Source organism: Pezoporus occidentalis, unplaced genomic scaffold, assembly GCF_034315485.1.
Source record: "Pezoporus occidentalis ecotype Australia unplaced genomic scaffold, CSIRO_AGI_Poc_V1 ctg1, whole genome shotgun sequence".
NCBI classification, from domain to species: Eukaryota; Metazoa; Chordata; class Aves; order Psittaciformes; family Psittacidae; genus Pezoporus; species Pezoporus occidentalis.
Genome location: NW_026912778.1, coordinates 4340594 through 4362874, shown reverse-complemented (window position 1 = coordinate 4362874; position 22281 = coordinate 4340594). Strand labels below are relative to the sequence as shown.

General features: G+C 36.9%; 1 protein-coding gene across 1 annotated transcript in view; it reads left to right on the top strand.

The window, feature by feature from the left end:
* DDX60 (DExD/H-box helicase 60) overlaps window positions 1–14452 on the top strand; it is a 305952-nt gene extending 291500 nt beyond the window's left edge. The window contains exon 38 of the mRNA XM_062614849.1: window positions 14438–14452. The gene's annotated coding sequence lies outside the window, so the exon portion shown is untranslated. The remainder of the gene's footprint in view (window positions 1–14437) is intronic.
* Window positions 14453–22281: the final 7829 nt, after the last annotated feature.

Here is a 22281-nt window from a genome sequence, read left to right as displayed (position 1 = left end):
TTCTCTCAACCCTACCTGGGGACATTGATTAATTTTGGAATGATGAGCCATAAATAAAGTCTCAAAAGATACCACATGCTGAACTACCAGCATTTTTGGGCAACCTCTCCTTTCATGACCTTCTTTACGCTGTCAGCAGTGGTGGGGTCACAGCACATGTCTCAATGGATATCTTTGTATCTTTCCTCTTATAATAATCTCTAGAGTTTCTGTGCCTGTTTTTTTTTTTTTTTTACTCTATAGGCATAAAGATTTGGTCTTCACAAAACATTCTCTAATACTTCGGAACTGGGTTATCTGCAAAACAATATGTGGGGAGGATGCCCATGGTTATCAAGAATAAAAATTAATAAATCTAAAGGCATGAAAATGTACCTTTATTTTCCCCAGACATTGATACAGTGACTGGAAAAAAAAAAAAGTTTGTTTTTTTTTTTAGAGAAAAGCAATTATAAAAGTTGGTTAACTATTGACCACACTATTTAATAAACCTTGAATGATCTCGACAGACTATAAAGCATTCATGTCAACCTTTAGTTACAGTCTGGTTGTTTCCAGTAGGAGTTCATGCAAAGTATTATTTCTGCACATATGGTGTGGATAAATTTCTTTTAATGTATAAGATCTGCTGTAAGATTTTAAGAATGGTTTGCTTAGACTGATTTAGGTAGATTAATTTTAGTGGGAGTTTTGTAGGTTGTTTTGTGGGCTTTTTCCCATCTCCTTACACAAGCTAAGTCTGGAAGGGTCTTTTCTACAGTTCTGCTAGCATGATTTTCTGCCAGTTTACAATTCCTTGAGAGCCGTTCTTCCAGCAGAGTTCAAAGATACAATTGCTCTGATCCTGAGAACTGGCTCTGCAGTGGATATATGTTACAGGATCACCTATTGTTTCACATAACCTCTTCTGAGCTAAGTTTGGAGAAAATATTTTTGGATTTGCATGGACCCATTCCCAGAGTAATAAATAATTTCCATCTTTTCCAAAGTTTTGAGAAGTGACTACTTTTGTGGCATCTTGGATTTCACCTTGGATTACCCTGCAAGTGGTTTGGGTAAGTAAATAAGAGAAAATATATTTACTTTCAATAGCCTAAAACAGAAGCATTTAAGGTCACTAGTGTCAGTAGATACTAGTTAGTCCTGGGCTAATGCTGCTCTTTGCTTATGGGAAGCTTGCACTTGTGATGTGAGAGGAATTCATCTGATGCTAATATGAAATATATTACTTTGAGATACAGAAATGAAGAGTTGCAGCTAATGTCACAGGAATTTTAGAAAGCAAGCAAAGATGCTGCATGCATTGCATTATGCGGCAAGTAGTTCAAGCATACTCTCAGCATCTACCACCTATAATTGATAAAATTCAATTATCAGTTTTCAGAGGCAAGAAAGTCTGAAGTGTCTTCTTTGGGGATCAATCTAAATTTTAATGAAGGATTACATTTGGGACTTATGAAACAGCATAAAGCTCTCTCTGTCGGTCTATGGTGAGAAAAATCTTAAGGACTGGAATACTGATGATTCAAGGATTTGAGGGTTTAAGCAGTTTATGTATGGTGAGATTGTTTTATAAGACCTTCATTAAATATTTGTTTGCGAAGTTAAGGAGAGAAATAGCATCTCTAAACCCATTTTCTTGTCATTTGACTATTAGATTATGGTCCACTTATATTCTAATTGAAGCTTTAACGTGTTTCAGTCTGGGACATGTGCCTATATCCGCAAATCCATTTGGGAACCAAATTCTTATTTGAACACCCAATTGTCACCGATTTTAGGAGAAGGTACTCTCCAGAATGCGAGTTAAGTGCCCAAATACCTTTGAATAGCTGAGTTGTACTGCTTTTCTTTGGAGCTGTGGTTTATAGAGGTACTTGTGTTCTAATTCTTTGGGAGACAGAGCAACACCCTTTTCACCTTTCCTATTCAAACAATACATATCTGTAAATTATACTGTGCCAAGGCTAAACAGAAAAGCTTTTATCATTATTTGTTATTTTTGTCTACATTGCTGCAGAAATACGAAAGCTAGACGTTCAAGTAAACAAAGATAACACTCGTACAGTCCATTTCTGCAGTGTACTTTGACTTTGTAGGCAATAATGCTCTCTTCATGAAATCTTGATGCCAACATTAACAGCCAAGTTAAACTCTTCTGAATAAGCAAGGGGTCTTTCTTAACTGGCAGTGCAATATTCAGCCACCAGAACCATCTGATTACTCCATATTTTTATGTTTATGTAGCTATACTCACTTCCATGTAATTGGGCTGCTACTATTAGCAGGAACCATTCAGACTTTATTAAACGTATTTGTAAAACTCATTTTCACAACTATGTGACATCTGCATTTCTCTCTACTGGGTTCTGCCTTCCTACCTGAAACAATCAAAACTATGCACATTATACATCTGCCATCTTTCATAATCTAAACCGCCTCAAGTAAGAACAATGCATTTATATTTTATAATGAAAAGAAAGCCTCTGAATGCCAAGTAGTAGACACAAAAGATTATCTTCCTGTTTGCCAGGCTTGGATTGTCACACATTAAATTTTTTAAGAGCCACTTCTGATGAATTATTGATGTTCTCACTGTTTAGAAAATGGATCACATCACTAAGTAATTAGCACCCTGCCACTTCTGCCTATCATATTTAATGTGTCATCAGAGAAAGCTGTGTTGAACTGCTTTTTAAATGAATGACTAGCATTGTTTCTCATGTATTGCCCTTTTGCCTAGAGTCATCTAAATGCATATATATGGTATTCCATAGGGTTAGGATCCTACATGCATATGTTGCTTTGTTTTAGAATACGTATACATGGTTCTTGTAGGAATTTAATCATGTGGATTTTTCCTGAGGATTACTATGCCGAGCAAGGATTTGAAATGATATTTTTTACACATTAATAGAACCTGTTGACTGTAGTGAAACACCTTCTCACAAAATATGCAGAATCCTGAAGTCTGTCATGTGACAATTCATTTCAAGCTTGTAGTAGGTAATACTTCCTAAGTAACTGACTTATGATCAGTTTATGATCAGTAATTTAATATTGCTCAATATTTAAGGTTATCACAATACTTGGTTTTCTTTTATTTACATAATTAGGAACCACTAAAACTGCTGAGGAATTTAGAGATTAACCATGCTGTGGGTTGTCCATATATTTTGGCTTGAGTGATGTGTAATTTAATTTTTGCATGTAAAACATAGAATGGATCCCTTCTGAAACTGTTAAGCTGCAGTAAAGGTAGTAAGTGAAGTGTATTTAGATTCATATAATCAAGTGTTATCCTCTCTATGTAAGATATCTTAATTCAGGAAGTCAAAGTATTTTGGAATAATGTTGGTTATCAGATTTTTATACTTTAAAATGAATAAAATAGAGTTCTGTTTTGAAGTTTCTATCCAACAATTATCACTTCTTAAAATAAAAAGTGTCTACAGTTTCAGATGAAATCACATAAAACCAAACAAAAAAAACAACCTAAAAAAAACCCAAAATAACCACAAAATCCCAAACCCCCAAAATAACAACAAAATACCAAACAAACCCACAAGAAAAAAAACAAACCCAAACCCCAAATCTTAAGCCTGTAAAGCTTCAGCACACGTACAGGCCATATAAATTTTACTTGCCATAATTTGCTGTCCTTTTGCAAAATTAAGATGCAACAGTGGTTGGTTTGCTTTCTTCTTGATCTATTGCAACTATGTGTTCTGGAATTTGTCATGCTTTAGTCATCTGTCTCTTCCTAAGAGCCTGCTAGAAATGACATTAGAGGTAGATGTATACCAGCAAAGTAATTCCTTATCAGACCAGTAATTTATAAACATAATGCATGTTAGTTAGAAATATTAAATTAAAAAGATATCTGGACCTGCATATTTGCCTGCGTTATTGTGCACTTAACTGAGCACTGAATTATTCTCTGCATTTAAGAGATCTCAATACCTGATACTTGGGAAAGCAGAAATATTAATGGAGGTAGTTAAGAAAATAGGAAAGTGTAAAGAAATATTGCATGCAGTTTATGGTCATGAAGGTTTAGGAAAAAATAGTTGATAATTGCATACCTTAATAATAGACAGCAGAAACTGACCTCACGCTGGATACATGTATTTAAATGGACAAGGGCATTGATCGACATAATTAGATGCTTAACTGGACATGCTAGTCTTTGTATGCGTGACTATGATGCACAGTATTGAAAGGTAACCTGCTCTGGTTCAAAGTATTTTATTTTCTAGTTTCAGGCTCTTTAAATTATAAAAGACTATAGATTATGTAATGAGGATAATAGTGGCAAAATTCAAAGCCAGATGCTAAGAAAAATCTGTTCAAGAGAATAAAGTAAACAGAAGCTTAAAAATGGGTGATATTGAACAAAAAATAAGCAATTATAAACAGAAGAAACCTAATGACCTCCAGGCATTTTAAATACAATTTATTCTCAGTGGTAGATACCCATTTAAAATTTCCTGTAATTGGAAAGTGAAATCGCTTCCTTATTTCTAAGCTAGAGGGGACTTTGCTTAAAGAAGTCATAGAACGGAAGCTCCCCACCTTTGACATCTAGTATGCTTGGGGTAGAAGAAATGCCCAGCAACTTCTTCCATCACCTGGCAGCTGTGGTAGGTGCTGAAGCACCTGTAGAGTTTCTAAATTGATTGCGTTAAGACTTAGGATATACTTAATGCATTAGTGGAGGATGTACTGCTCTTCATCTCTTAGCTTGGCTTGTCTATTACGCTGTCAAGCTGCCTCTGCACTGCTAGGGAAGCCACAGCTGCGTAACAAGCAGAGCTCACAGAAAACTGGCAAAGGTTGTCATCTCTTCAATACCCGCTGTTGCAATAGAATAGCAATAGCTTCGTTTCTGCAGGTCAGCACTGGGATCTGCTTTAATATGTGAAGGTTCCGCCAAATCTTTCTGTACGTCCAAGCCATCCTGATTTCCTAGCTAGACCTATGTCTGTGCACTGTGCTTTACAAATCTCAGCTATTGTATTGTCTCCTTTTTTTGTGCTGCAGAAATACACTGTACCTGACGACCTCTTCCTGAAAGTATATTGTGATTACTTCTTATTGTGATTGGTAACAGGGACAAAGTGAGATACATGGTGCTGTTTACTCAATGCAAGTTACAATAAAATTAGCAAAGAACATGTGTTGATTTCTAAGGCAGTGGTGATCATGCTGCAAATGTGACCACGTAACTCATCCATTCATTTCTGCTGTACACTGGAGAGCTGAATACAGTGCTCTTAGAAAGATGTGTGTCTGTGTCAGACTTGTCAGGTTACCTTAATGCGGATGTAGGAGGCTTTGATGTTTCATGAGGTTTTCAGGACATGAGAACAAGGTAGCAGACTGTGCTGGCAAGCACAAGCAGCACAGAGTGTTGGACTAGTGTGCCTGATGAGCCAACATACGGCTTGTGAGTTTTTGGTAGAAAATTGTTGCTGGGGAAAAGCAACCTCCAAGGAAAAGGCTTCTGAGTGGGTGTCTTCTTGAAAATTAGGGTGGTGGCATCACCTGACACAAGTGATCTTATGGGTTGTGAAGTACTTGTAGTGGAAAAACAGAATATCTGTTTTCTACGTGAAATGGAAAATAAGTGGTAAACCGTACATGCACTGTCTGGGTTCACACAGAGAAACAAATTGAGATATTTGAATTGGCCAATTCATGTGGCCACGTTGTCTATCTTCCTTTTCTGTTATGCCCATACACTCATATCTAACAGCTTTTCATGAGCAGACCTTTTCTTCTGTTCCTGTACCGTGCTCAAAACCTCACTGTGCTAGATCCTTTGTGTTTCCTGATTCTGCAGCTGAACCTCTTGCTTGCTGGCTCTCAAAGTCTGTGGATGATTGCAGGGTAAAGTTTGCCTCTATTGTAGGTTCAGTTTCAGGAAGAGGGTCTGAAAACTCTTTAGTTCCACTGGCTGCCACTAAACCAGCAAATGTGTGATACTTATCACAATGTGTGTTTTACTTTTTCCATCTGCCTAAGAGTTAATAATTCAAAGCTGCAGTTCTCCTCCAGTAGACAACTGGGGTAGAAAAGATAAAGAAATAAATATTGAAATGGAGTGGCTCTAAGCTTAATGGTTTGCACTGCTGCAGTTAGCAGTAACAGAACTAGAGCACTTAGTGGCATCTCTGATCAGTGGAGAAGATTGCACAGAACAGGAGTCACTCTGTGTGCTGTCAGTTGCTAGGTGTACACCTTGGTTTGCATTCTAAAGTATGTATTTCCAACACTTACATTGAAGATAAAGTCTGTAGGAGAAAAGGGTCTGCTGTTATGTCCTTAGAATACAAATAAAGTTTCTATAAAAGTTTCTATAAAAAGAAAAGGAATGAGTGTGTTAAAAATCACTTGAATTATGTTTTTTTTATATTGTTGCATGTGTAATTTACTTGGATGTACTTCAAAGAATGATTGTGGTTTACAAATCCTTTTTTTCCTAAGTACAGCCAAATAATAATGAACAAAAGATGCATAGTGAGAAATAATCTAAAAAAAATCACTTCTGTTGCTTTCAGAAAGTAATTATGTACACAGAGAAAAAGTAAGAGACACTGCAGACTAATCACTGAATTTAATATTCTCATTTAGTTTAGATGGCTGCAAGGGTCCAGAAGAATACTTAACTACTCTTTCTACTAGAATTATAAAACTCACATAACAGTGTATTTTTACTCACTATAAAAGTCTTGGATCCCTCTGCTGTAAAAATCTCTCTGTGGTATTTGACATAAATAATTACATCACACTGACTAATGGAAAGAACAATAAAGAAAAAAGTACTTTAGTGACTCAGGACTTCCTTCTCATTGACTTTCAATAATACACAGGCGTCTAAAAGTCTTAGGAAGTCATACAGAAGGATATTGAACATAAAAATGTAATTTAAACAGACTTCAAGCCCTTACATCTGTTCAAAAAGCCCCATTCAGCAGTAACCTTCTAAAACTACCTAAATTGTCCAGTATTTCGTCCTTACCTGATTTGGCATTTCCGTAGGTTCTTGCTCCATATAGCCACATAGCTGCCCCAGTCTGACCAGCTGACTCTTACCTAAGCTCTGCAAAGGTCTAGAAGTTAGGTCAAGTGATGTTGAAGCCCTTCAGAAGGTCTTTCTGCACTACTGCTCTGGGGATGACCCTCAAAATGTTGACTGTGGTGGCCCTTCTCCATATGTGATAGGATGCAGATGAAAAGATGGTGGTGTTCCTTGCTATTTACATCAGTCACCCAAATAACAGGATACTCCTTTGGAGATCTTGATGGATACCTCCGTCTAGATTCTGATCTAGTGACCCTTCACTTAGAAGTTGAACCCTTCTGAAATCCTGTATTGGATTTAACTCTCTTGGAAATAGGATTTAGAATTTACATCTTGAAAGGATTGTTTGAAAATTTTACACAGATGGCCCAATGACAAACTCTCATTTGTTCTCTCTAGCCCAGCTTGTGATCTTTTTTCCAGCAAGTAGATTATTATTTTTTCCCAAAGTCTGCTGAACTGTAGAGCCCACATCTCTACACAGAATATCTGTGCTCTTGGCGACACTCTGCAAGCCGTGTCTCCCCTTTCATGCACTCAAACACTAGCTATGCATAACAACCTTGCACTTTTATTTTTTTTAAGTACAGTAACATTTTTATGTAGGAGGTAAAACAGATTTTTTCCCTTCCAGACAGCTGAGCTGCCTTTGAGAGTAAGCACCTCAGGGTACAAGATGCCTTCTCTGGCTTGTAACAGAGAAGGAACAAAGGGAGTGTTGCTGCAACAGTGACTTACAACCCGCCATCTATGGGCCCTTCAGATTTCCCTTAACTCTTTCTAAAGGGTCCAAAAATAAGAAATGCAGTAAATTAAACCTATTATTTGGTGCTAGTTAACAATACAGGAATCTATTCCTCCATCCAAAAAAAGATGAAAAATTAATTTACATCAATTGCACTGCCTTACTGACTTATACCAGCAAAGGACTTGGTCCTGAACTTTGATTTTTAGGTGGTTTTAAATGCCTCATCTGTAAGATTGCAATAAGATAGAAGGTGTTTAGGCATAAATATTGGTTCATGAACAGCACATCTAAATCCTACATTGAAGGACACAAAACAGCTATTTGTTTACCAAGGCAACTTTTTGATCTTTTAGATAGAGGACTGAGAAGACCATCAACATCTTGCAATATTAAAAGATGGCTTCCCTGTGCATCTGGAGATGTGCCTAGAGCCTAACTTTGTCTGTGTTCTCACAAACCACACACACAAATCTACAAAGTTTTCATATCCTGAGATAAACTGGAGCAGATAATACAGATGCTTCCCCTGCAAAACATGAAACTAATGCTTGTGCTAAATGCTCTTTGGTAAAAATCCTATGAAATAATGAGGAGAAGATGTGTTTTTTTTCTGTGATAGGTTGTCAGGAGGGTATATGAATAAATCTTTGTATATAAAGCTGCTCAGTTATTTCTGAGTCTTTGAACACTTTAGTTCCACTCCCATATGTTTATGGTTCTACATAGCTTGTGTTTAAATGAAAAATATGTATATGTGTGATATGCTCTACCTGGGGAATTCCAGTACAGAAACTAATTATTTTTTCAAACTGATCTGACATCATGCACAATTGAAACTGATGGGCGATTATAATTTTCTTGTGATTAATCTGATTGTAAAAGCAGTGTCATCTGTCAGTGAGTAAGACTAGCCTGATATTATAGTTGAGTGATGGTCATAAACTCATCTGATTGCCATGGTATAATTACATTATTATCTATTCATAATAAAAATCTATTGGACTGAAAGTTCGATAGAAATTGATTTGTCTTTTTAATACGTTCCCAAGCATATATGAGTCATGCTTGTACTACTATGACTGTTTTTTCAAGCAGTTGTAGTAAAATCACCTCAGGGCTAGTTCATGTGGAAGCCAGATCTGACATAACATCAGAGCCTCTTTCTTTGCTTTATGGCTTTGACTGGAAGGAGGAGCCCATGGCAGCATTGTGGGGAACAGGGAGCAGAGTACTAATGATATGTTTTGTTATCACCATGAACAGCAGTAGATTCACTTATTTTTGCATTGGGGTTGGATGGAGGCAAGGCAAAACAGGACCCTGAAATAAGATCTGTGCGTCTATCTTATCCTGTTACAAGCCTTGTTTTCCTTTCCTGTCAGCCATAAATCTGCTACTGCACTGGCTCTGTGATGCATTTATATTTTTTTAGACCTTTGTACATCTGGGAGGTGCAAGTGTTGCATTTGGGTTATTTGCATATTTTGGACTTGAGGGGAAATCACTGCCCTTTGGCGAAAATGCAAGGGCAGAAGATGAAGAAAAGAGCATCATAAAAATGTATAAAGAAGCAGACAGGTTTCTCTGCATTAGTTAAGGCCTAACTTTGAGCCTTCTTAAAGAATTTAACATTACTATTAGGAATGCAGAGTCAAATACTCAAAAGTGGTTAATGCTAGGATTACATCAATAGTGCCATTTTGAGCATGTGAGTTGCAACAATCTTAATGTGGTCACATACTGCTCTTACCCCTGCCAGACCCCTGGCTTATTCAGTGTGCAGAATGTGCCATAGTCACATCCATTATTTACTACCTTTTAATCTTATTTCTCAGTATATGGTGCTCAACTTTATCTACTGTTCATTGTTATAACCCTACTAAAAAAATATTTTTTCCTCATTGGCTTTTCTGCAAATCTTTATTATCCTATTGAAGTGCTTAAACTAATTTTATGAGACTGAAAAAAAGGATATTTTTCCATTAGCTCCGTTTCCCAGACAGAAGACCTGGGACACTGAATAGCATTAATACTGGAGCAGCTTCTGGCTTTCTTCTTTGCAATAGCCAGCATTGCAAATTTGCTTTGAAAACATGATTCTAGTCAGCTTTAGGCAGAGTTGTGACTATTCTTTGACTCAGATTCCATACTCTCGAGTGTTTACAAGTAGAATGTATATTGGTAATCAACTGTGGAGTTTAATTTCAATAACTATTCACATCAGAATATATCAGAAGTACTAGGGAAGTGATCATCCCCTTATACTTGGTACTGCACCTCAAATACTGTGTTCAGTTCTGGGCCCCTCACTACAGAAAGACATTGAGATGCTGGAGTGTGTCCAAAGAAGAACAAAAGAAGCTGGTGAAGGGTCTGGAGCAGAAATCTTATGAGGAGCAGCTGAGGGACCTGGGGTTGTTTAGTCTGGAGACAAGGAAGTGGAGGGGAGACCTTATCGCTCTCTACAACTACCTGAAAGGAGGTGGGTGGTGTGAGGTAGGTGTTGGTCTCTTCTCCCAAGTAACAAGTGACTGAACAAGAGGAGATGGCCTCAACTTGTGCCAGCGGAGGTTAAAATCGGATATTAGGAAAAATTTCTTCACCAAAAGGGTTGTCAAACACTGGAACTGGCTGCCAAGGGAAGTGGTGAAGTCACTATCCTTGGAGATACTTAAAAGATGTGTAGATCGTATTTAGACATGGTTTATTGGTGGACTTGGCAGTGCTAAGTTAATTGTGGGAGTTGATGATCTTCAAGGTTTTTCCAGCATAAACAATTCTATGATTCTGTTACATTTCACATTAGTGTCTTGCTGTACAGTTACACTTCTGCTTGCTTAAATACTGAGACCAGCAGATCTGCATCAGTATTTCATTCCCACTTTGGGTAATAAGGAACTGCTTTATTTAGCATGAGTGGATCCAGCACAGTATCAGATGCAGCAGTAGAAGCCAGCTCTGCATGATGCTGTTTAAGTCCCTTGTTCATAGGAGTAGCTTCTGTCTTTGTGAAAGCCCTTGTCTTTATTCACTATGCATATTCTAACCTCTGAAACAATATATGATCTGATAGACAACAGGTCCAATTTTAATATCTAACACCATGTGGGGCAAACTAAGGTGTTGGAGAATTTTACTTTCATGCATTTCTGCAAGATTCTTGATTTGAAAAGCTTTACTTTATTCAGTGGGGTTTCTAGAAGAAAATGTGCTTCTGGCAAATTCCAATACCCCTTGCCTGGTTTATTACTTATTTTAATCCTCTTCTTGCCAAAATCAATTTTGTTGCTTACTGTGACAATGTCATCTTGCTCACGTTGTCTTCTCTGTATGTGTCTTATGTGATCCTGTCTCTTGCCCAGCAGTTGCCCCCACTCCCAAATTCAAGAATGTTTCTCTGAAAGGATACAGAATGTTAGACCTTTCCAATGCATTTTGAAATACAGATTTCTTTACTTTGAAAATCATTTTAACTAAAAATACTTTTAAAACATTTATAGCACAAGCATTAAGCTCTGTTTTGGTTTGGGGTTTGGTTCCCCCCTTCCTTCAAGAGATTTATTTGATATACACCTATCTTGGGCATTTCTGGTGCAGCTCTGTTCAGAACTCTGACAGCTCATCAGAGGAGAGGACAATGCGCAGTCCCGGTGCACAGCAGGGATCAGACTGTGATACTCGAGTCACAACTCAGTTATTGGTTAGCATCAGAGGGGAAGTAAATTCTGTCATTCTTATTCATGGGGTATCTTATGTCTTCCCTTCTTCATGTCAGCTCATCCTTCACCTCCCTGTTTGGGAGCAAAAGTGATACTCTGTTGCAGAAGTCCTTTACTTGGCATACAGAGAATCTGGCATTCCCCACATGGAAGAGGTCAGATCAGCAGACATCTTTCCTTCCGCACAAGGACATGTAACTCAGCCTGCAACCATCACTGGGTTCAGTTTGTGTCTGCTGTTGTCCCACAAGTGTGTACTTGTGCTGGGCTCAGTTGTTATGCTTGATTCTTGCCTTAAGTTCTGTTTAGGTGATCTTCAGGGTATGCTGTTACCTGTTACTTCTGAAAACCCAAAGTATTTAATATTTCCACATACCAGCTACAATGGGAAGTTCTTAAAAGATATCCAGCAAGCTAATTATGACCTTTATCTCTTAATTCTATGTTGGGTCTTTGTCAAAACAAATATTTTCCATGAGCCTTGCTTACTGTGAAGTGTTTTTCAGGTATCTCCTATACTGAAAAACTGATATTTAACTAACTTGTCCATAACTCTGCCCATCCTTCTTCAGTAGTGCTCAGCTGTTTTATAAATACTGGACCTGTTTGGGTATGGTGAAAATGACACTGTCATTTAAGAGCACTTTCTTAAAACTGCATCTTCTGCCACTTACAGGAAAGAAGCATTATTTTTCACACAAAGAAAATTTTAGCATAGATGATGTGAGCTTCTACTGTTAAATACCCCAAACCTCCATTTACTTCACAGTCAAAGTAGTAGCATGGAGAAATGAGAACTGAAGGTTCAAGGCAAAAGAAAATCTAGCTACAGTGTTTTCCTTGTTCTGCTCTTGCTTTAAGCTAAACTATGGTTTGGTTGTGTGTGCTCTGCACTCACAGGACTCTCAAGTTTTGTTGCCTTAGGCTATGCACCTAAGGTTGCCTTAGAGGATGCACCAAAACCTATCTGAGTAGGAGGATGTTCTCCTATGCCATGATAGCATAGGAGGCTTCTGATTTTTGCACTCTTTTATCAGGTACATTGCAAGTGCACATCTATTGTGCTATTTCAGGCAGTGCGAGGGGGCTTATTCTCAAAAAAAAGGTTTTTTTTCCTTTTACCTAGCTGTGAATTGTGTCATGATAGTTTTGTGTAAAATTGGGTAGAGTGGAGTCTTTCCTATGGCTATTTTCTGAATAGTTGTAATGTTCTAATATTTTCCATCTTCATTTCCTTTCAGTCTCTTAGCGATGTACCACTAGACATAGTACTTTGTCTTTTTTAATATATGACTAATCTTTTCAAGCCCATTTCCATTGCTAGCTGTGCACTACAATTGCTAACTGTATTATACCATGGAATATGGTGTGCAGCAGTCCATCAATCCTCTTTCTTCATCTAAAGGCAGAAAATATATAGTAATTGCTTAATAAATCTGCCATTTCTTTATCTTAGTCTCCAATTCCCCATTTGCATTTTTAGTAGTTTTATCTTTAGGGCTGGCTGGTCATCTAGCCAAGATAGGACGATAGCTAACTTTTATAGTAGAGAAAGCAATAGGATTCTATGGTGAATTAATATTTTTTTATTAATAATGGGTACTAAATCTTGATGGAATTGTTAACGTCATGCATAGCTCCAACCCTTGCAGAACTTGTCCTGGGCACCTCGGATGGACAGTGTTGTCTTGATTTGCCTCAGGTTCACCTATCATTACTCTTCTGCTATAATAGTAGACTGTTAGCAGATATGAAAGCAACTAAAACTATTAGTGATTCCAGTTATTTATATATATTAACAAGAATTTTTTGCCATGAAGAAATCTAGAAGTTCTAGCTAAAAAAAACAAAGGAAAACCACTTTCAGCTTATTTGTTAATCATACTTGTTTTACACCTTATTCTGTGATCATAAAGGAAGCTTGAGAATACTTCATTATGTAACTGGAGTTTAATTTTCTACAATTGTTTACCTTCTGAACTTGCTGTCTGAGCTGTGTGATAGGGAAGATTTGTAGGAAAGCATTTATTACTGATCTTGCTTATCTGTACTTCTTGCCATTTCTGAACTGGAGTTCCTGTTGAGCAGATCTTCAGATCTGATAGCGAAAATTTTCAGCATTTAGGAAGCATGAACTGCTGTGGACTTCTAATGCATATCTCATCAGCAAAACAGCTGTTTGTGAACATAATTGACCCATCCTATCCCTCCTGCTCCTTAGGCTTATGTAAGAATATCAAAGCAAGTTCAAGCTCCATGTCTTCATCTTGAGGGAACTCCGCAGCATGAGTCCGCATATATGTGAAAGATCTTAAGAAATTGCAGCATAAACCCAGTTTTGGAAAACTGGCATGTTGCACCTTCCTATATAGGATTAAACCTCATTTCTAATGATAGTACAACTCTTGAGGCTGTGCTTGAGACCATGGACGAAACTGAGACTTTGGATAAACACAAATCTTGCAAGCTTCTCTTCTCCTTAAACTATACCTTTGCTAGAATAAATACATAGCAATAGGTAGAAAAAAGCAAACTAGAAAGCTCACCAAATCAAGCCATTGATTGCCTGGAGTTAATAAATGGAGTTAATGAACATAAATAAATGAAAACTTATACCTGATATTTAATTATTTACCTTAAATAAATACCCGGAAAGTATTAAAAGCACAAGAGAACTTGCATAGAACTGACAAAATATTCTGCTGCTTGCTACTATTATAATCTACATCAAGATCCAGGAGTGATATAAAGTCCGTCATTTATTTTGAACTGAGTGCCAAAGCAAGAGGAATAAGCAATTTTGAGAAAGTAAGCACAATGGTACAACACACAGCCCAAGACTTATGCTTCAAGGAACATAGGAGAAGATTCTCTTTCTAGGAGAGTAGCAGTACATAAGGGTGTATACGGTGGAAGAATTACTGCTTTAACTTTTGCATTTTCAAAATAATGGGAAAAATAACAGGAGAAAAGCTTTCCTAGTTCAGCTGAACAAATATTTCTTCAAGGAATCTCAAAGGGTAAACTTTTTCAGACATAAAATGGACTAAATAGCAAGTATATGATACAAAACAGGCTTCTTGTCACTTGTGGTCTAATACAATGAGGGGGCTACCTTGGATCTTTGAAGAAAATATTTGAATGTTGACAAACAAGTACAGCAAGAGACGGAACTGTATTCTGTACAGAGAAAATACAGGTTTTAAGACTGTAGATCTTTAAAAAGTATTTACAAGAACACTTAATCCAGATTCTTGACAGAATTTCTGCTTGAAAGGTGGGATTGCCACATCCAGTTAATTTACTTTTAGAGAACTAGATATGCAAACTGTAAGCAAAGATCTTAGTGTAATAGAGATTGCTGTGTGTGTATATTTCCCTTTTCTCCTGGCCTATAACAGAGGAACAGCCCCTTTCCTACTCTTCAATTTGATTGTGATTCATCTAGGGAGCTCAAATTCCTTTGCATTTTTTCAGACCATTCAATTTTTAAAAATATTCTCATTGCTTCTATTGTTCTTGATTATTCAGTCTTGCGTGATAAAATTGGTCTTTGCTACCCTGTTTCTTTTTAGCTTCAGCCTGGATGAATTTCAGTTATCTCTTATTCCTTTTGTGCTCTCCTTTGCTGGATTTCTTTAGCACCGTTGAATTTTTATTACATGTCCTTAGAGTATTTTTCATTCTTTCAAAGCTGCTTATATTAAAAGAAAATGGCTTTGTTTCTTGTGACAGTACTTACACTCCTGGGTGTTTACGTTGAATGAGAGCACTTTAGGTAAGTGTTCCCTAATATCAAATTCACTGGCTTTACTTTTTCTCATTTGGCATACAAGTTCATGGATAGCCTTTTCCCACATTGTCTTGTCAGGAAATCAAAAGGATCAGTCTAGTTCCTTTTAAAGCCAATGGTAGAAATCCTTCTGATTTATTTAGGAGGAGGATCAGCTTCTTGTAAATATCTCCATGTTTCAGAGCTGCCGTTCTTCTCCCAAACATTACCTCTGCATTTCTCACAGGTCTCATGAAACCTTCCCTGCTGTTCTACAGATTTACAGCAGCATACATGATTCATCTAACAGGGAAAATGAACACCTAGATAACTTCCCTGTATTTCTTACCATGTGCCATTCTTTACCGTTACATTGGCCCTCTTCATGCACTGCTTTTTGCTATCGATTTGATAAAATGTGCATTCTGGTATTAGTTCCATATATGTTGTTTGTCCTTCAGTCAGCCTGTGATACATTTGAGGGAGTGAGATTTTTGAAGTGTATGGGAATTTTTTCTTTTTTGATTGTTGTTTTCTAAATGTCTTCATTGAGGTAAAAAGGCAAGCCTGTCTTTGCTGTCTGTGTAACACTTGAATATCAAGGCTTGTGTCTGCAGAGAAAGCACAAATGACTTCACTAAATAAAATCTGAGGTCTGTTTTTAACGCCTATGCTTCTGCAATGATGAACCATAATTGTTTTGTGTCAGTAATGTATACGAAGTCGGCTCCTGTGTTCTAGAGGCAGAAGGCAAAGGAATCGAGTAGTATTTTGTATTCTCTTCCTTTTCTACATGACACGCCTATGAACCACTTATTATCAGTGTGGGTTTAAAACAAACAAACAAAGCTAACAAGGAAAAAAGCAAAGCAAAGCAAACCAACACAACAACCACATAACAGAAACAAAACAATGAACCAACTTGAGACTTGAATCACAAATTAACTCAGGGATTTCTATGGAAATTACCATTGCGTATCCTGGAGAATACTGTTTTACAGAATGTATCTTCCTCCAGCTTGCTTTGGCTGATCAGTTATACAAGTGGAAAATGTATCAAACAGAGGCTTAACAAGGACAGAAAATATGTGGTCTTAGTGAAGTGCTAAACTTTCACTGACTTGGAGAGAGCCAGGGTTTCACCTGAGGAGCCTGGAGCCATTCCTAATTATCCTGGGTGTACATATGGAGCTGAGTGGAGAAACCGTTACAAACTATACTAAGATATTGCAAGTAATTGCACTAACAGAGATTGCAGTGAATATTCAAAAACATAGTTTTATTCTGTAGGAAGGGAATACAGCAGTGAATGGATATTACATATATGTAGACAAACTGTCTTTTGTAGTGACCATAAGGATAGTATAGTGGTAAATAAACTCAAATTTGCGTTTGAAAAGAACTTGCTTCCACGGTAACCTTAGAGAAATTCTATTCCTCATTACCAATTTTCTTGCTGGAACAGTTAGTTAATTTCTAAGACTTCAGGAAAGCAAGACATTTGGTATGCAGTCCTCTGAAGGTCCAGGAACACTATTTCTCCAAGAGGCAAGGATCCACTTGCTAACTAACTGCTCAGCGTCATCCCTGCAGTTCTTGATTCTTGACAAGCAGCAACAGCAGGAGGGCTCTAGACCAGAAATCAGACTGCATCCCTGGGTCATGGGTGATCTAAAAAGGCCGACCTATTTATGGTGTGGCAACATAAATAAAACTTGTGTATTAGTTGCCCAAGGCAGAAGGGATGCGAGCATAGCACACACTGCATGCCATACCTATGTATGTTTCGAAGGAAAAAACAGTACAGGATAATTATGGTGTCATTGTGTACTTCAGACAATATGTAGTATGGACGCAAGTTAATGTGACTCGAATAATATGGACGTGGGTTAGTCCTTATCATTTGATGACAATCAAAGCCTGGACCACTCAAGTATCTAAGAGGGAAAATGAACACCTAGATAGTTTCCCTGTATTTCTTACTATTACCATTGGCCCTCTTCTTACACTGCTTTTTGCTATTAATTTGATAAAATGTGCATTATGGTATTAGTTCCATATGTTTGTCCTTCAGTCAACCTTTGATATATTTGAGGGAGTGAGATCTATGTAGATAATACAATAGATACTGACAAGACAATGTAGATAGATACTGTGTTCAAATGTGTGAAGTCTAATATACCATAGGCCAGGCAAGGAACAGAATAGAACAACTATGAACCGTATGTTGGTTTTGAGCTATGTTGTAAAACCAATATTATGAAGAAATGTTGTAGCCTATAATGATACCGAATGCATATAGAGATAACGTATCTATATAAGTGTAGGCCAGAATATCCATCTGGAGAGTCTTTGTTTTGTCTAGTCTAAGTGTTTCGAGTTCAGACATATGGGAGTCTGGATATCACTTTAACTTTGCCAGTGTATATCGTATCTGTTTCTGGGCTTTATTGTATTTCTTTTGCAGCTATGAATTGTGGCCATTTGTATTTTTGCTGACAGGTACTAAGAGTAAGTCAATATTTATGAAGTACTTTTTCTATGCCTGCCTTTTACTAGAAACTACACCGATCATAATGAGCTGCTTCTTCAGAAAATGAAATACAGTTTAGGTGCACATGCCAACAGTAATTGTACTTGTCAAAAGAAACAGATAACAATATAACTAACCAAAATTTAATCACAAGAAATTTGATAATTCATATGGGAAATTGTGTTTTATATTTTTTTTTTATTTCATGGTGTTTAGAGTAGATCAGGGAAAAAAGGAATTACACTGTTTAAGCAAAGTGTGCATAATGGTATAGAAAGGCAATTACATGCAACGCTTTTAAAATGTCTTGGTGTTTCCTGTTGATGGATATGTACCTGAGACTTCAACAATAAAAACACTGTATGAGAAGTTGGAAAAAAGTGATTATAGTTAATTGTTGCATAATATACTTAATTCAATTTCCTTAGGAACTATTTTAAGATTTATTTGGCAATACTGCTGGGAGTAAGTACAATGTGCCATATAAAAGAACCTTTTAGCTGTGGAGAATGAGGTTCATTTTTGCAATTAGTGAAAATCTGGGCTTATTCATTAAATCAGGCGTTTTTCATATTGGTAGCCATGTAAGTGAAGTCTTTATATGAAACTCCATCATTATTTCAAATCCTGATTTACAATAGCAACAATAAATTACTTTTTAGCAGTATTAGCCCATTGTTCTAAAAGTAAACATAAAAAAAACTCACAAATCACAAATGGAACCAAAACAATCAACCATCAAAAATTATTAACACAAGATTTTTTTCATTTTCACATTTTAAATTGGTGTTTTCATAGCAACCAAGATGTGTTCTTATTATGTGACTTTATTATGTTACTTGGAGAAAATGGTAAATTGTACAAAGCTAGACCTTTATAGAAAGACTTCAGATGGGTTAGGCTGGCTGGAGGAAAAGCACAGAGAGCTTCTGTGCTTGGTTACTGTACAGAAAGCTTAGCTAGAGTCCAGGCTAGGGTTGGATGCAATGGGTTAGCTCTGAGCTTTAACTGGCATGCCAGTTCCTCCCAGGGAACATCTTTGTGATCCATCCTCCTCTGGTGGTACCTTGATACCTTGTGGTATCCTTGTTTACTTGAGGCATCTTGGTTAATGACTGATTCACTTGAAATATGTCTAATACCTATTTGTAGTGCAGGAAGAATGTGTAAATACAAATTCATTACCCAGCGATATATCCACCCTTTGCAAGAATACAGTCAGGATGAGGGTTTGCACTCTGCTTTTTTGGATTATTTTTTTTTATCCGTTTATTGCTTTTTTGTTTTAGTTTGGTTTTTCTCAGTGTTCTGCAAGGCAATACTCCCACTGTAGGATCCAAATTAAACATAGGAAAAGAGTCAGTAAGTTGTTTTTCACAGTGTTATTCTTGGATATACAAAGAAAATTAATATGTTGTTTTTCCCTGGCATGATCTCCTTGAATTTGCTCAGTGCATAATAGGGGTAGTACATGTGGCCTGGAACCAAGAGGAGAGTGCCTGCTTTGCTTTATGCATGGTGATTTCAGGATTTTGCTCTGCAAAAGGGGAAGCTTAGCAATTCAACAGTCTCTTGAGGTTTTTATAACTGCAATATTCCCTGCCTAGAAATGGGGTTCTGCAGCAAAGGGAGGAAATGAGCAGCAACAGGAGGCTTTAAAGAAAACAGGCCATGACAAAGAAAAACAGGAAGTTTAAAATGAAGATGACAATAAATGCAGTTCAAAATAATGACTACTTACTTTTCATCAAGCCTGATAAAGATTTCTTTGCTCAGCAAGGAAACTTATCAATGGTGCAATGTAACAATCATGGCAGGAGATTCCTTGTACTCAATACCTTTTAAAGTGTAAAGGAAGAGAATAGCTTCTGGGTTGTCTTACCAAACTCTGCTGTAAATTTTTGGTTTTGTTCAGCACTGTAAAAACACAATGTGATACTTTTATACAGTTCCATTTTGATTTCCAGATATGAAATGTGAGAAGTTATACATGAAAACAGTGTATTTAAATGTTAGTATGACCATAGCAATCCACCCTGGTTTATATTTCAAGGGCACTTTTATGAGAACAAAGTAAGTTTTCTTCTTCAGAGAGAAGGTCTCAAGTGACTTAAAGCTGATATGATAATATGTGCCTAGATAATCCAGCAAATAATTTTGAAGACACCAACCATTTATACCAAAATTGCACATGACAAGACCTCTGGAGATGTAATCTAATAAGAGTTTAGAGCTCTGTAAGGGTACTAATCGTTGGAAGAGTTTGACAGCTCTGAAATTTTGCTCTCTGTGGCTTCCTGTGGCATATTAGTAGGGTGATTTGTGAAAAAGTCAGCTACAGATTTAGGATTAGAAATATCTAGACTAAGAGAAAATATCTTTTAATTTTTTTTTATTTATAGAGAGCCGGATTTGCCATTGGATTTGAGGATCTTACACCTAGAGAACAGTATCTCCTGTACATTATAGGCAATTTGATCACCAATACATTTCCCAGTGTTACAGTATTCATAGCAGAATTTGTGTTTTCCTTCAGTTTTAAGAGAAGGCAAAGTGAAACCTCCTTTGGTCCTGCAAAAGTGCATAGGAAGAAAGTAGAAAGAGCAAGCTTTTGCCATCTTATTACTCTTTGGATTCTTGAGAATTCATTTGTGCTTTATCTTCAAGACCCCATTTTGTAAAAAAAAAAAAGAGTCCCTATTGCTCTGTGATTATTTTTCCATAATTATATTCCACATTTGAAGTACAAGTAACTTTTGCTTTAAGTTTGATAGGTAGTATGATTATAATTTTTTCCTTCATCGTTTTACTAGAGTTGGTGAGTCATGAAATAGCTGCAAGTGATGCTGCCACACTGTTGGCAAGGGTGTAATAACAATTTCTGAGAAAAAAAGAAGTTAAAAAGAGTATGTATGTGATTTCTGAATGCATCATTTGTTCTCTGAACCGTGCCCTGCACTTTTTAAATGGTGACACTTTAATTCAAGCCAGATGCTACAAGAAATAAAGAAGAAAAAATTCCACAAATGAAAGCATTTTGATTAGAAATTTCTCCTTGCCTACCCAGATGGAAGAAAGGTTGCTGTCTTACCTGTTTTCCAGCTGGTTTGGGGGAGCAAAGAAGAGCTCATCAAACACTGCTAGAGCCTAGAGAGATATCAAAATTTATTTTTAAGCTATCTTGACAGTTTGGAAATATATTCAGCTGGATCACTAGGAGACTAAATGAATTTGGGACATCATCAGTAAGGTCATTATAATTTCCCTATCTATTACATAAAGCAACAGGGAGCAAGAGCAGCTCCTTTAGAAGCACATCTTCAAATTCAGCAATAAAAAGTGAAGGACCATCTTTTTCCATTCCTAACACCTGCAGGAAGTAGATAAAGGAGAGCTTCATGTCTTCTCCACCCATTTATATTCATTCTTCCTTTTACCTTTTAGTTGCTTTAGTACTTGAGGGTACTTAACTGTGTTGCATTAAACAGTGGGTCTTTCCACCATATAACCTTCACAGGGGTTATACGGTGTTTTCCAGCCTCTTCAACAGGTGGACTAGATTAAATGAGAAGGGGTCTTTCTCTGGAGAATAACATATTGCTAAATGGGAGTGAATGATGTATGAACCACTCCCCAAGGAATTGAAGTAGGTAAGAGGAGTACAGTGCTTGACATGAATGATTAGCATATGGAAAATGGAAAAGTGAGGAGACTTGAAGTTGGTTGGTTTTGTGTATGAGGGTCAATGGAGTTTCTTTAACTCATTTAACAAATAAAAATAGATTACCCCACCCCACCCACTGACCCTCCTTCCTCCATGGAATAAAGGTATTAAGCCCCTTCAGAGAAAGTGTGTGGGAAAAAAGTAAGATGAGCATTTTAAGTGTGTAAGAGATATGTAAGCAAGGTCAATAGTTGGTGTGTGAGTATGCATGAAGATGAGGGAGACAGGGGTGTGCTCTCCAGCATAGTTTTTTCTTCAGCATTTGGGAGATGGTGGATATTACTGAAAGAAACTTGGTAGCCTCTATAAGAGATTATCTTTCATGTCTTTACATAACAAATATCTAGAATAAAACCAGAGGTCCAAAAATTCTTGTAGAATTTAGAAATTCAGGACTGAATATAATCCAATGCAATCCAATCTAATGTTAAGACTTTTACCTGTTCATGAATGCCTGATCAACATTGGTAAAAGAGTAGAATCTCTTAATCTAAGTAATTCATGTAGTAAACACAAAGTCACTCTGTAACTATGAAAAAATAAAGTAGTAAGAATAATTTGGGTAGCGCAACCGCTTGTTGGGTAAATGGTTGAAGAATTTTAAAATAAAATTTAAAATAATTGGAGAATTAAGAAACATGAGGAAATGAGGGAAAGCTCATATTTCAGGTTTATGTTTCAGAACCTTTCCTTTTAGT